This window comes from Pseudophryne corroboree, chromosome 11 (genome assembly GCF_028390025.1).
Source record: "Pseudophryne corroboree isolate aPseCor3 chromosome 11, aPseCor3.hap2, whole genome shotgun sequence".
Lineage (NCBI taxonomy): Eukaryota > Metazoa > Chordata > Amphibia > Anura > Myobatrachidae > Pseudophryne > Pseudophryne corroboree.
In genome coordinates, this window is record NC_086454.1 from 158326087 (window position 1) to 158332446 (window position 6360).

At 44.4% G+C, this 6360-nt stretch overlaps 1 protein-coding gene across 1 annotated transcript in view; it reads right to left on the minus strand.

The window, feature by feature from the left end:
* Positions 1–4886, minus strand: part of AHNAK (AHNAK nucleoprotein) — a 93583-nt gene extending 88697 nt beyond the window's left edge. Inside the window, exon 1 of the mRNA XM_063945015.1 lies at positions 4791–4886. The gene's annotated coding sequence lies outside the window, so the exon portion shown is untranslated. The remainder of the gene's footprint in view (positions 1–4790) is intronic.
* Positions 4887–6360: the final 1474 nt, after the last annotated feature.

Below are 6360 nucleotides of genomic sequence, written 5' to 3' on the forward strand. Positions count from 1 at the left end.
TCATGATTACTCAATTGTAACTCAACAGAACCACACCCTGATCTCCCCTTCTCCTCTTCAGGATTTCTAGATTTAACTAATCTGATAGTTACACGTCACTGCCTGTTCCATGGTGAATGATCACACTCTGTCCTTCCAAACTCAATCTATCATTGCCTATATCTTAAAAGGGACATTCCAAAGCAGACATTCACAGTGTGGGTAACATACTGCAGATGCTATCAGTCTGGTACTGTAAGACGTTTTTACTTTTTTTCTGTTGGTGGGAAGGATGGGTTTGTGGTTTACAAAAACATGCACACAATGTACACACTCAAATGTCTTTAAAAAGCAAAACTGTAAGTACTTAGGGTGCTATATTTATTAAAGCTTGGTAAGAGATACAATTGTAAGTGATAAAGTACCAACCAATCAGCTCCTGTCATTTTTAAACTCCGCCTGTAAGATGTTAATTAGGAGTTGGTAAATAGCCCCTAATAGATTATAAGGAGGACTACACTCTTATTTATATACTTACCTCTTATGATGAACACTTCTAAAGATGTATTTGTCAGATAACTTACATTGATCTTGACATATGTAAATAATTGCATTTGTTTTTATTTTAAAAAAAAGTACTAAGGAATGTAATCATAAAAATAATTTTATAATATATACTCATAACTATGTACACTGGCTGACACTGACTTAGCAGCAACTGTGTCCAATATCTGTACATAAAAACAGCATATTACGAGCCTAATTCAGATCTGATCGCAGCAGCAAATATGTTAGCAAATGCGCAAAACCATGTGCACTGCAGGGGGGGGGGGGAGATTTAACATGTGCAGAGAGAGTTAAGGCCAGTACTCACTGGCAGATGTGGGGAGAGATGTGTGCTGAGCGAACCGCTCAGCACACATCTCTCCCCCTGCTCAGCACAGCGCGATGTGTGCTGAGCGTGCGGGGGGAGCCGCTCATTTCACCCAGCGGGTGAAGTGAGCGACCCGCTAGATTGGCGTACTAGATTGCATTGGCGTGCTAGATTGCATGCAGGCCAATCTAGCACCAGCGATAGCGATGCGTGGGGCTGCGCATCGCTATCGCTGTGAGGGGTACACACTGAGAGATCACTGCTTAAAATCTAAGCAATCTAGTGAGAGATTTTAAGCAGCGATCGCTCCGTGAGTAACCCCCTTTAGATTTGGGTGGTTTATTTTGTTTCAGTGCAGGGTAAATACTGGCTGCGTTATTTTTATTCTGCAATTTAGATTACAGTTTGAACACACCCCACCCAAATCTATAGGCCCATATAGATGGCCCGATTTGGGAGAGATGTGTGCTGAGCGAACCGATCAGCACACATCTCTCCCGCCTGCATGCAGGCCAATCTAGCAGCAGCGATAGCGATGCGCGGGGCTGCGCATCGCTATCGCTGAGGGGGCTACACACGGAGCGATCTTGCTGAAAATCTAAGCAATCTAGTGAGAGATTTTAAGCAGCGATCGCTCCGTGAGTACCCCCCTTTAGATTTGGGTGGTTTATTTTGTTTCAGTGCAGGGTAAATACTGGCTGCGTTATTTTTATTCTGCAATTTAGATTACAGTTTGAACACACCCCACCCAAATCTATAGGCCCATATAGACGGGCCGATTTGGGAGAGATGTGTGCTGAGCGAACCGATCAGCACACATCTCTCCCGCCTGCATGCAGGCCAATCTAGCAGCAGCGATAGCGATGCGCGGGGCTGCGCATCGCTATCGCTGAGGGGGCTACACACGGAGCGATCTTGCTGAAAATCTAAGCAATCTAGTCAGATTGCTTAGATTATCGCTCCGTGTGTACCCCCCTTAACTCTCTACACATGTTATATCTGCCCCTCCTGCAGTGCACATGGTTTTGCACATTTGCTAACATATTTGCTGCTGCGATCAGATCTGGATTAGGCCATATTCTGAGGTGCACACGTCACATGTTGCAACCAGTGCTGCACCACTGAACACTTTACGCCAGGTACACATACACTTATAAACACAACCAGATCCAAGCACAAAATGCGTTGTTGTTTGCAAGTGAAAAAAAGGCATTTCGCTAGTCAGTTTGAAATGAAGAACCTCTTTAATTCAGCAGATCTATAATATTCCGGATACAGAAAGCCTCACCTTCAGGGGTGAGTCAGTAATCAGCCAATCAGGAGCTGCCAGCTAACGCTGGAGACCATTATCGGCAAGCATGCATTTGCACCAGTCCTCAGGAACCCGCAATGAATAAAGCTACGGACAGGTATCTACTACGTCTCTGTGTAGCTTTGCATTTATTCGCAATTACGACAACAAGCTCTTACTGTACTCATCCTATTCTAGACTGTTGCGTCCCTCCCTGTCACTTCAGGTGCAAGTGGGCGCAATCAAACCTGCATTTGTACAGATGTGCGGCTTTGCGTTCATGTAAAAATGTGCAGATTTCACGCTACGCAAGCAGAGATATGCCAGACTCCACATATGCCCTGCGCATCTAAAATTCCAAAAGTTGGTTAGAAACGCATTTCTCTTTTTACGCCTCCAGAAGGACAACTAAAATCCTTCAACACGTAATAGGTATTGATTTGTAGACCGACGACCAAGCGGGAAGGCAGACACTAATGAAGTACTGTGCACCCATCAGGAGCAGAGGCAGCCATATAGTTACACCTATAGTGACACACACGTGTGCCTGTGCAGGGTGGGTTTCCCATGTGAATTCCTCCCTTCTGCCCCTCTCCTCCCCTCCCCAGACTACAGAACTGTTGTGAGTCACTCTGCTCTCAAACCAACATTCCTGAAGGATTCTGGACAGAGGCCAGCACTTGCAGACACACCCAGTGCACAGCAATATACAGAGGAGAGCCATAATATACAGAGCAGCGAGAAAACCAATACACAAGCAGTGCTTTTAGTCACATCAGGAACAGATAAATATACAGAGAGAATTTAGCTAGAACAGCTCCCTCCACAAGCACACCCCCTGGTTCTACAGAGCACATTGCCAAGAAGTTTTATGAGGGTTTAGGAATGTTTTCAGTGCAAATGTGTCCCCTCGCGGGCTTCAGCCTCAAACCTTAGCAGAACAACTTAATGTTTTCAAGGCCCAAGATTTTCAAACATTTTTTCATGAAACCATTTGAGCTGAGAGCTAATTCCAGATTACAGAGACAGAAGAGAACTTCATTTTTTCCAGACGTTCTCAAAATTGTGTACTCCAAACCATACTCCAGTTCACGTTCCTCTAGAAGAAAGACTCTATCCAGAAGTACTCCAGAACAATTTTTTAGGTCGGATTAAGAGATTGCCCCATATTTTATATCATTGTCTATTATATGTTACAAAATCTTCTTCCCTACCACAAAATCTTTGCTTTCTATATTACAACTTCTCCCTACCTAGGTGGAAGAAAAACTTCCTCAGGCACTTTTACTGCGGGCACCGCACCCTTTCTCTGATTACAGTTCTCTCATCTCATTCACGCCCAGAATTTTGGAGGGGGGGCATGTTTCTCTCCATCAGAACCACTAAAATGAGCCCCTCCCATGCAAGGGGACATGCTGGGCACCACATGATTCACATGATCACCCCTGCCTTTCATAAATTATTTAGTGCAATGCTGTAGCTACAAAACACTGCAAATCCCTTGTGCGGAGTTCAATTATAGTGACAGCATATGGAAAACAAGCAAACGCATGTCTATAATCTGTACATAAAAATAATACAGAAAGTCATCAGAATGTGTTAAAAGAGGTTTTCCAGACCACACAGTGTCAAATGGCATTGCAACTGGATACAGAATAGCAACAGATGGAACAAAACAGGATTTTAAACACTTCTTGTATGCCTATGTCATCTAAATAAGAAGTGCACACCATGACATGCGCATTATGTGTGTACACACACACACATACATTCTCTATATTCTCCACATGCTTATTTCAGCAACAAGCTGCCCTCCGATCCAAATATGTAGCAAGGAGGGTGTGGTACCTCCAGCTCAGACCTCTTGTGTTGTAATAGCCAGGGAACTCCGTCCAAAGCAAACACTGGCGATAATGCACAGGCAGAGAGCCTGTATAGTGCATACAATAGGGGGAGTAGGAGATAGTATGCATACAGATATACAATAGTGAGTGCACAAAGCTGTGTGTGCGCAAAGTTTTGTAGACCTGCCCACACATGTTGATATAAACGAACGTAGTATACAGTAGTATGCATGTATATTATGGGGTATATTTATTATCCAAGCAAAACCCCAGATTCTGTCAGATTTCATAGGGCAACAATATTTAATGCAAAACAAGCGTGATTTATCATTTTGCATTTACTATTATTGTGCTTTTAAATATGGCAGGCACAAATCGTGGGGTTTGAAAATCCATGGCTTAGTAAATATACCCTTTAATCATCTAAAAACACAACTCCAAGAACTATATGTAAGAATTAAGTGTGCAGATATTAGGTGGTAGAAGGGACAACGAGCAGCCTGCTTCTGTACTGTACAGTATACGGGGAATAAGTTACAATTTACTACAAAGTAACAGCATTCACCTTCTGGAGAAGTTCCACCTAAGACTACCACAGTGCCATGTACACAATGTACCACGATTTATTACCCACCCAGCCAGGTAACAAGAAGTGCGCACAAGGAAAGTTCTACAACACAACACAACTTCCACAATCAACTGTGGGATACTCCCAAATAGACCACGTTCCAGTTATACACAAACGTCTATAAACAGCTGGATATCTATATATACATATATATGTGCATATAAGGTTATTTACCTGTGTGGTCCTTAGCTGGCACAGTGAGTGCAGGGAGCCAGCGGTTCTGGTCTGCCTTGGTAAGCAGAGCTAAGTGATCAGCTCAGGCAGGGTAGGGCTGCTATAGCACTGTATGGGTGTGTCTGTGTCCAATCCTGGAGAGTAGGCTGAGCTTGCCCTGCCCAGGGCTAGAAAGTATGCTGTGCTGCTGTGTGTTGTATTCTTACAGTACAGTACATGAGAGTGCACACCTATCTATGTACTGTACTGGTAATGGGTCATTAGGTCATCTGCTGATGTAGCTATGTTTATGTACCCTGTACTTGTCCTATATTGCATTCCACTGTAAATCACTCTTTTCCTGTTTTGATGATTCATTTATTATGTACTCTGTAATTGGGCGCTGCGGATCCCTTGTGGCGCCATATAAATAAAGGAGAATAATAATACATAATGCATCAAACCTTCTAAAGCAGACAAGTGCATAAGTTGTCCATGAAAATCAATCAGATTCTAGATATTATTTCATACACTATGTAGACAAAAGTGATTGGACGTTGGACAGCAGACGCATGTCTGTGAAGGTATAAAATGGGTAGAGGGGCACTGATTAGATCATTTGCTAATGAAATGGCTTGTAGGTAGGAGCTAACAGGGATTGAAAAGAAGATTATTGTAGGCTGTGCAATGTCATCTTTCCAGGTCAACAACCCTGGACTGGTATACAGAACGTTTGGTAACACAGATGGACTGGCCAGCTCAGAGTCCATTCTAACCCCATTGAGAACCTCTCGGACGAATTGGAGCGACGGGTGCATTCTAAACCGACTCTACTTTCTTCAGTGTTGCAGTTGGTCACTGTACTTGCAGAATGGCAAAACATACCGCCTGTTGTTGTCCAGGATTTTGTGGATTGTTTGCCAAGAAGGGTGTCTGCAGTAATTACTGCATGTGGTGGTCCTACAAAGGGGCCTAGCATGATTTGCCAGCAGAATCCGGAGGCCAGAATCCTGACGCCGGCATCCCGATAGTTGAAATTCCGACAGGGGGGAAGTAAGACTGTTCCCCCTCTGTCCCCTACCACTCCCTTTCCATAGCCTAACCCTAACTTCCCCCCTTAGTGCCTGACCCTATCGCCCCTGGTGGTGCCTAAACCTAACACCCCCCCGAACACCCCTACCTGCAGCCTAACCCTAGCCCTTCCCCCTTGGTGCCTTACCCCTACCCCTCCCCCACCCACCCCCTGCCCCTTGGGTGGCACCTAAGCCTAACCAACACAACCCCCCCCCCCCCCAGCCCTAACCCTACCCTGCCCACTATACATATAGTTAGTTAGGATGCTGCCTGTTGGGATTTCATCGTCGGTCTCCTGATCCTGTCTGGATTCTGGTGTTCTGGCATTCCAGCTGCCGGGATCTTGTCCCACCAGCATCTTAACCGCATCCCCTGCAAAGTACTCACATCAATAAAATCTTGTTGATGTATCTGCTGTCAGTGTCCAATCACTTTTGTCTACATAGTGTAGAATGTCCTAAGTAAATTCTAACTAGCAGCTGATTGGTGTCTATGTTCAACTTCTCCACTTGTCTTC